This window comes from Geotrypetes seraphini, chromosome 7, assembly GCF_902459505.1.
Source record: "Geotrypetes seraphini chromosome 7, aGeoSer1.1, whole genome shotgun sequence".
In the NCBI taxonomy this organism is placed as follows: domain Eukaryota; kingdom Metazoa; phylum Chordata; class Amphibia; order Gymnophiona; family Dermophiidae; genus Geotrypetes; species Geotrypetes seraphini.
Window position 1 is genome coordinate 13,133,807 of NC_047090.1, and position 9,296 is coordinate 13,143,102.

The window sequence follows — 9,296 nt, forward strand, 5'->3', positions numbered from 1 at the left end:
ATTCAAAACTAGAAAAAATCCAACAATGGCTTACAACACACATGTTAGCCCTTAATGTGCAAAAAACCAAGGCTATATTGTTCACTTGGAAACAAGGAATCAATCTGCATGCACCCTTTACTCTTAACAATATGTCTATTGAGATTGTATCATCTTTAAAAATACTTGGTATCACTATCGACAATAACCTCTCCTACCATGATCATCTAAATAATACTATTAAATCATGCTTTTATAGACTACGCCTAATCCGGTCAATCTCAAAATTTTTAGAACCAAAATCGCTAAATATCTTACTACATTCTTTGGTCATCTCTAAACTTGATTATTGTAATTCTCTACTGTTAAATATTACACTAAAAGAAAAGAAACGTTTACAAATTATACAAAACACTGCCGTTAAGCTTATTCATAAAGGAAAAAAATAAGATCATGTTACTCCCTTTTTGATTAAATCACACTGGCTCCCCATTAATCATCGGATTACTTATAAAATCCTATTATTAACATTTAAAACTCTCGACACTAATGAACCTCAATTCATAAATAAACTACTTATTCCATACAATACCTTATGTCCTTTACGTTTAAATAACCATAAACTTTTAACTATTCCCTCTTTAAAAATGATTGGAACCCGCCGTCAGGATATGTTCTCAGTATCAGCGCCTCAACTTTGGAACTCTTTACCTTTATATTTAAGAGAAATAAATAACTTAAACGATTTTAAAAAGAATTTAAAATGCTTTTTATTCAAGGATGCTTTTAACGTTTAGCTTTAGAATTAATTATGAGCTCCTCTTACATGTAACTATTTTTTTACATCATTTATAAACTTTTAGCCTATTATATAATAATTAAGAAAAATTTTCAATTGAACTTTTACTTTATAACTTTTATCCCTTTTTTTTTTTTTTAATATATACTATTACTTAATGTATAAATTGTTAATTTTTATAATATTTTATGTTATTTACTATGTTAGAAAATTTTAGTATAAATTTGTTAATTTTATAATATTTCATGTTACCTACCACTTTAGTATTATGTTTATTCATACACTGTACTTCGCTTAGATATAATTTTAATTAAGCGATTAATCAAATATAAATAAAACTTGAAACTTGAAACTTAAACTTGTTTGAGGCCTAGTGACTTGATGAACATCATCGAAGATGTATGAATCGAGATGTTATTTTGAAAATTTCCCCAGCAGAATTAACATATATGTCGTTCCCATGTGGAAGTTCTAGCAAACAAATCTGTTAATTCAGCTGGGGAAATTTTCAAAATATCGTCTTGATTCATACGTCTTCGATGTTACTAGTGCGCCGTCTACTGGATGTCCTTTGTAACCCCTGAGGCAGGCTTCTGAAAGCCAAAACACGGACCGTGTCTGGTCTGCTACATAGACTGGTTTTGAGACTTTTGGTCCCCAAACAAGATTACATTTTGTTCCATTTGTGAGAATGAATTCTAAATTGTTTTTATCCCTGGTTGATGTGTACAGTTCTTTCCCCACTTCTTTTTCTTCTTGTATTGTCAACAGAATTAAACATATTAGTCCAGTTCTGAACAATCCGCATTGGTTACCTGTTGTTAAACGTATGAAATTCAAATTGGTCTATTTAAAGTTCGGAATTTGGGTCAACCAGCTTATTTGACAGCGATGGCTAGAGAATCGTGCTTCCAGCAAAAGCTAGGCACTGGAAATGTAGGGTTTTCCAGGCCTACATTTCTGGCGCCCGCCTTTGATGTGAATCGCATCTCCGTAGGTGCTTTACAGCGTCTAACACCACTTCTGGCATTAGTCACGCCTGCAGTGATGTCAGGTGTCGTAAAGCGCCTACGGAGGAGCGATTCCAGCATCAATTATTTAGGCCTTGAAGTCCGTAAAAAAACGGCATTTTTCATTGAGCTTGGGTGCCAGAGAATCCAGGCCTCAGTTTATAATTGTTTAAATTCTTTGTATATTGTACACCACTTGATACTTTTTGTCAAGAGCAGTATATCAAATTAATAAATTCAATCCAATCTTTTCTTATCATCAGGTTACCTGGACATCTTCCAAATCCTTCAAAAGTTCAAATTTTCTTCCTCTGTATTAATAATTGCTTAGTAAATCATTCCTCCTTATTACTCACCCATATCCTAAGCCAAATATATTTTCCTGCATCAGACTTTATATAACACATTAGCATTACCTCCTGCTTTTTTGCTGGAATCTTTGACTTTTTAAACTTACATTACAAATTTGCGTTCCAATTTACAGCTGGAAGTGTCACAGGTCAACATCCGATAGCATTAGAGATGGTAGACTTGTGAGTGACAGTGGTCAGAGTTCTTCTGGTAAAATACCTGCTTTATAAAATTTGCATCTTATTTTTAAAAAATATCATCACACAGTGCCCGACTTCACAACAACTTGTAAAATGGTTTCTGACAGCTTAATTTATCAAAAGGAAATCGTGAAGAAGATATGCCCCTGTAAAGTCACCCAAGCAGAGAGTATTAAAATCAAGGCCTGCTTTCTGACCGAGAATACAAGAAGATAATCAAACGGTGGATTAAAGTCTGTAGCTTTAGCTGCTGTTATCTTTCTAGGGTTGGGTTCATTAAACAATTGCGTAGTTTGTTTGCAGTTGTTATTTTACCCTGCTTTTTGGAGAGAAGAAGACTTATGAAATCTCTCTTTGTATGTGTGGGTGTGTAAATAATAATGTTTGGATGTGGTGGCTTACTCTCAGATTTCAGGTCAGGTCTTGAACACAGAGGATCTCTAATTAGAAAATGAATGGTATAAAACAAATGAAGCCCCCTTTTATGAAGCCAAATTAGGCTGTGTTATCGCCAATGTTTAAAATACCAAGTCAAAAAGAAATTGAATCCACTCTTAAAACTCTTAATATCAAAGGCTCAAAAGCTGATTTAATTCCACCGTTCATTCTTAAGCATTATTTTGACATTTTTGGACCTTTTATTCATACACTAGTTACGGAAAGCTTAAGTCAACATACTGTACCCATGGTCTGGAAAAAATCATTCATTCGCCCTATTATCAAAGATAAAAACATTGGCTCTGAAGATCTATCTAACTATAGACCTATAGCAAACATTCCATTTCTGGCAAAATTGACAGAAAAAGTAGTTTTCAATCAAATTTCAGAGTTCGTAGAAAAAACCAACGTGTTACACCCTAACCAAACTGGTTTTAGACAGCACCACAGCACTGAACACTCATTGATTGGCATGACCACTTCTAGCCAATATTTCTTAGATCATCATCAATCGATGCTGTTAATTTCTATTGACCTTTCAGCAGCATTCGATACGATTGATCATCAACTTCTTCTTGGCAGACTTCAATCTATCGGTATTACAGATCAAGTTCTCTCTTGGTTTGCATCATATCTTACCGATCGTACTTCTATTGTTCTTTTCAACGAATCAACTTCTAAATCCTCACAGACCACACATGGGGTCCCCCCCAGGATCAATCCTTTCCCCCTTACTATTCAATATCTTTCTTGCTCCCCTAATGACTTTATGCCAATCTGTAGGCTTCCAAGTTTTTGCCTATGCTGATGATATCCAGCTATTACATCCATTAAACACTAATGATACCTCTGAAATCTTAGCGATTAATGGAAAACTGGACCAAATTTATCGCTGGCTGGATACAAACAGATGGGGGCTTAACATTAAAAAAAACGAATATTTTGCTTTTTCCATGGAAAGATAGTTTTCCTCTTGTTACTCCAATTTCTATAAAAAACGTCCCCCTGCAATTAGTTAATAATCTAAAAATTTTAGGGGTGATTTTTGATACTAAACTGAATTTTCATGATCATATCAGTAATATTATTAAAACTACCTTTTACAGATTACGTAAAATTCGATCTATTTCCAAATTTCTATGTTCAAAATCACTTAATATTCTTATTCACTCTTTGGTGATCTCTAAAATCGACTATTGCAATTCTCTCTTCAAAGGAATTGCGTTGAACGAAATAAAGCGTCTTCAAATCATTCAAAATGCCTCAATTAAGCTTATAACCAAATCCAGAAAGTTTGACCACGTAACACCACTTCTTAAAAATGCACACTGGCTTCCAGTTATTCATCGAATTACATATAAGCTTTGTATACTGACTTTCAAAACTCTTTGTAATAAGACTCCAGCATTTATATTTAAATTATTAATTCCATACTCTTCAAATAGAGTTTTGAGATCTAATGAACAGAACTTATTGACTATTCCTTCATTGAAAGTTATTAATACAAGACGGCAATTTATTTTTTCGGTTACCGCACCACAGACTTGGAATGCCCTTCCAATGTTTTTAAGGGAAGAACAGGAACTCGGAAAATTTAAAAGTAATTTAAAAACATTTCTTTTCAAGGATGCCTTTGAAAACTAATTTTAATATCCTATAACCCTAATAAATTTTATCTTATTATATTTTATTGTTATTTTGTTTACCTTCTATATTTTTCCCTTAATGTTTCTTCATTACTTTATTGATTTGTATTTCACTCCCCCTTACCCAATGTTATGAGTATGTTAAAATTTAATTTCAATCACGTGTTGTTTTTTAAATTTTGTCTTCCATTGTATTGTTACCCATCAAATGTAACTTTTAAACTGTTCATCGCTTAGAAGTATGATTAAGCGATTAATCAAAAAAACTATTAAACTTGAAACTTGAAGAGTAAGGGGTTATCTTCCACTAATGCTACCATTCCACCTCCATACACTGAGCAGACTACATGTCCCAGACTGCAATGGGCTTTACAGTTCAGTGCTAAGCCACCTTAACAACGTAACCCTGCTGTCAGGGGACATGGTTCAGCAGAGAAGTGTTTGTCTGCCACAGAGGAGAATCATTCAGGGATGTCCCTACAAAAGAGAAAAATCTCTGAGGAAGGAAGGAGTCCCAGGAGTGAGAACCTCTCTCTTTCCTAGCTGGAAAGATTTGGGACGTGTGCAAGAACCTCCAGTGGTAACTATTCTCTACTGAAAGAGGGTAAGCCAAGCCCATAAGGAGAATAATTGTGGAAGTGACGTAAGGCTATGAATACTAAGCAATTGTTTGTGCCTTTCCTAAGTCCGTGGAAAAAAAATAAAAGCTTTCTGGTTGTTGTACTTTTGTACAGTGGTTTGTGCTGTTTTGAGTGCATGTGGGCATGGCTCCAGGTGAGTCTGGACTGGACTCTGCCACAGTCAGCCATAGCGGTATTAGCTCCGATGCTCATATGAGCGTCGGAGCTAATACCGCTGTGGCTGGTGATAAAAACGCCTAATGCAGCTTCATAAAAGTGGGAGGGGGGGGGGGTAAGGCCGGTAGTGAACAATCTTGCACGGTCTGTGTTCCATGTATGGCGATTTGGTTTAGGATGAGCTGGGGAGGGCTTTGCAAGAAGCTCCAGTGACAGGATGGTTAGGATAGGCTGGAATGGGCTTCAATGGCAAATCCCACGGTGAGAACCTAAAGACAGTACCGGGCGGACTTCTGTGGTCTATTGCCCAGAAATATTAAAGAAAAGACAATTTAACCATGAATTTATAATGAGTGTGACTACTGGGCAGGCTGGATGGACCATTCAGGTCTTTATCTGCTGTCAGTAACTGCTGAAATTCTGCAAGTTGTATTTATTTAGGAAAGGGTCCAGAGGAGGGCAACGAGGATGATAAAGGGTATGGAGAACCTTTCATATGCCGAACGGTTAGACAGGCTGGGGCTCTTTACCCTGGAGAAGCGGAGACTGAGAGGGGACATGATAGAAACTTATAAAATCATGAAAGGCATAGAGAAGGTGGAGAGGGACAGATTCTTTAGACTAGCAGGGACAACTAAAACAAGAGGTCATTCAGAAAAACTGAGAGGAGACAGATTCATAACGAATGCAAGGCGGTTCTTCTTCACTCAGAGGGTGGTGGACACCTGGAACGCGCTTCCCGGAGAGGTAATAAGACAGAGTACAATTCTGGGGTTCAAAAAGGGACTGGATGACTTCCTGGAAGCAAAGGGGATAACAGGGTACAGATAGAGGTTTACCGTACATTGAGCGAATAGGGTATGGATATTTTAGGTTAGGTAGGGAACACTTTCAGGTCATGGACCTGGGGGGCCGCCGCAGGAGCGGACTGCCGGGCACGATGGACCCCTGGTCTGACCCGGCAGAGGCAACACTTATGTTCTTATGTTCTTATGAATACTTGATGTCCTGCCTTCTGTAGTTAAACATCCAAGCTATTAGTCATTCCAAAACACTAAACATAAGAACTGCCGCTGCTGGGTCCATCATGCCCAGCAGTCCGCTCATGCGGTAACCCTTAAGTCAAAGACCGGTGCCCTAACTGAGTCTAGCCCTACCTGCGTACGTTCTGGTTCAGCAGGGACTTATCTAACCTTTTACTGAATCCCTGGAGGGTGTTTTCCCCTACAACAGACTCTGGAAGAGCGTTCCAGCTCTCCACCACTCTCTGAGTGAAGAAGAACTTCCTTACGTTTGTACGGAATCTATCCCCTTTTAACTTTAGAGAGTGCCCTCCCTTTCTCTCCACCTTGGAGAGGGTGAACAATCTCTCTTTCTCTACTAAGTCAATTCCCCTCAATATCTTGAATGTTTCGATCATGTCCCCTCTCAGTCTCCTCTTTTCAAACATACAGGTGATCATAAAATAAATTTCTCCTGCTCTCAAACTAGACCAAACCTAAATACCCCACTGCCTGGCCTTCTGATTACCTCCAATATCTATCCAAAACACTTTTCAAAAAACTATGAGGCTCATAATAAAAAATAAAAAAAGTCTATAAAGTGGCCTAAATTGCTACTTGGATGATCAAAAAGCCTGATCGTCCAAGTACCCATAATCAAAGCTGGTTTTAGACATATCTAAAACCAGCTTAGGCCTTTCCCCTGCCTCTAACGCATAGAGCGAAAAGAGGCATTTTTAGAGGTGGGGAAAGGGCGGGAGGTGGGCCGACCTATACCTAGGCCTACAACAGGTATAACCAAATGTTTTGACAGGTTGCCTAGTCGGCACTTATATGTTTTGACTTAAAACAGGTATAAGTGCCGAAAAAGGGGCTGCTGAGCTGACAGACACCGGTTACAGAATCCAGCTTTTAGGCGAAGGACTGGCTCCTCCTTCGCCTAAAAGCCCTTGTTTTGGACGTTTGGGGCTTAGGCTTTTTTTAGGTTGATTATAGGGTATAAGTTTAGACATAGTGGTGGTCTGGGCGTTTAAACAACTGAACGTAGAGGCAGGCCATTATCAAAAAAACCTCCTTTTGGACGTTTTTTTGGATAATGGACATTTTCCCTGCTTCTACTTTCAACGTTTAAGGCCTTAGGCCAAAAGGGGACTTAGACATTTTTCTTGATTATGCCCCTCCACGCTTCAGCCATCATCCTAAAACATAAAAGCATATTTCATTTTTAATTTCTTGATGAGTTCCAAAGATTGGCACAAAATACCTAAATGTTTCTCAGCTTGTGGCTTCCAACTTCGCCTCACCAAAAGAGGCAGCGATAACAAACCTTTGCCCCCCTCTGCACAAGAGCTGGCTAAATTCATAGGTATGGGGGTTGATGCTTGCGCCAGGAACATTACAGAGGTACGGGGGAAGGAAACTGGCGCGTGGCAGTGGGGGTGCGGGGAAGGAGCATGTAGGGGGGTCGGAGAAGAGGGCGGGGGAAGGGTGCCACCGAGCCCATGGTAAAAAAATTCTACCACAGCTTTGTAAAAGCCAGTGTATGTTTGTCTGACCTGGCCAAGTGGAAGACTTCTTGCTCCAGCTCTTTGCTGAAGTGTTTTCATTATATTTTCTCTTCCCAAAAGAAGCAATTACTGGACTATTCACGGCTGTGACATACGGAAGACAACAGTGTTGCACTGCTATTTTTAGCACCCATTGTCCAATCAGAGTACAAAGGGACCTGGTGATCCTCATGTAACCCTTTTACTATTCAAATGTTTTGTTTGATGTAATATTGAAAAATGCAAATTATAAAAAAGACCTGGTGAATGGAAATTAAAGTCCCGCAGCAGATGCACTGCAGGTGTCCCGTCTGCTAATTACTTTCATCCAGCCCATTACCGTGAGCGCCAAGTTCATCCTTACGGTCAGCAGAAGAGAGATGGGAGCAATTTGGAGAGCTGCTCTGAATGCACATTGTCAAATGGATGGTTCTTTGCCAAAGCTTTGAAGGGTACGGAAGAGTGCAGAAGAAGTGGCGTGCTGGCAGCAGAATTACCCGATATAAAATCTCTTTTAAAAAGAAGGAATCAGATGAATCTTACTCGTTCTGCAGTCCACGGGTGTTTCCATAAGACACAATGGGGTAGTTCTCTATAGATTGCCTTGGGACACTGAATGAAGCTCGTTAGAATTGACTTGGATTGTCATCGGCTTCACTGTGTGTCCTATTGCTTTGTACTAAAGGTTACACTCGTTATACGTTCCAGATCGCCTTAAAAGCAAACCCAGAGCTGCTTGCAGTATAGTAATGCCAAAATGTAGTCACGTGGAATATGACATTAACATATCAATAATACAGTAACAAGCCCGAGAATTTCTATCCATCGTCCACTCTTGCATAGGGCAGCACTATTATACAGCTTAAGGTTTGTGCAGTTAAGGCGGAGCTTACAGGAATGGGACAAGGACAGCGGCAAAATTCACAGAGACGGGAAAAAAAATTTTGTCTCCATGTCATTCTCTAATCTCAGCTGCAGTTAATATTCTTCTCTGAAAGTTGTGCTGTTCTTTAGGCAGAATAAAACATGGGAATATTGTCTGCATGGGAACACAGATTCCCATGCGTCCGCCAAGCCCCTTCCCTTGTTTAAAAGCAGACTGAAAACCCACCTTTTTAATATAGACTTCAATCCATAAATCTACTTCCCCACTACCCACCAACCTAGCCTACAGATTAACCGCTCCCCTTAACTATATCCGTGACATCCTGTTTGTCTGTTTAGATTGTAAGCTCTTTGGAGCAGGGACTGTCTTCTTTGTGACTCTATACAGCGCTCTGAAGGTTTGGTAGCGCTACAGAAATAATTCATAGCAATAATAGCAGTGTGAAGAGTTTCAGTTTTTGGGAAGCAGAGCCGAGCTTGTGATGTCATAATACCTCATTCCACCAATAAGAGCCAACCTCATCAGTGATGTCACAATGGCTTGATTGTCCTGTACTCCCCTCTGCCCTAGGGAGACAGAATTCCTGGAGGCTATACATGATTGCTTCATGGAGCAGCTTGTTAGAGAACCGACGAGAGGAAA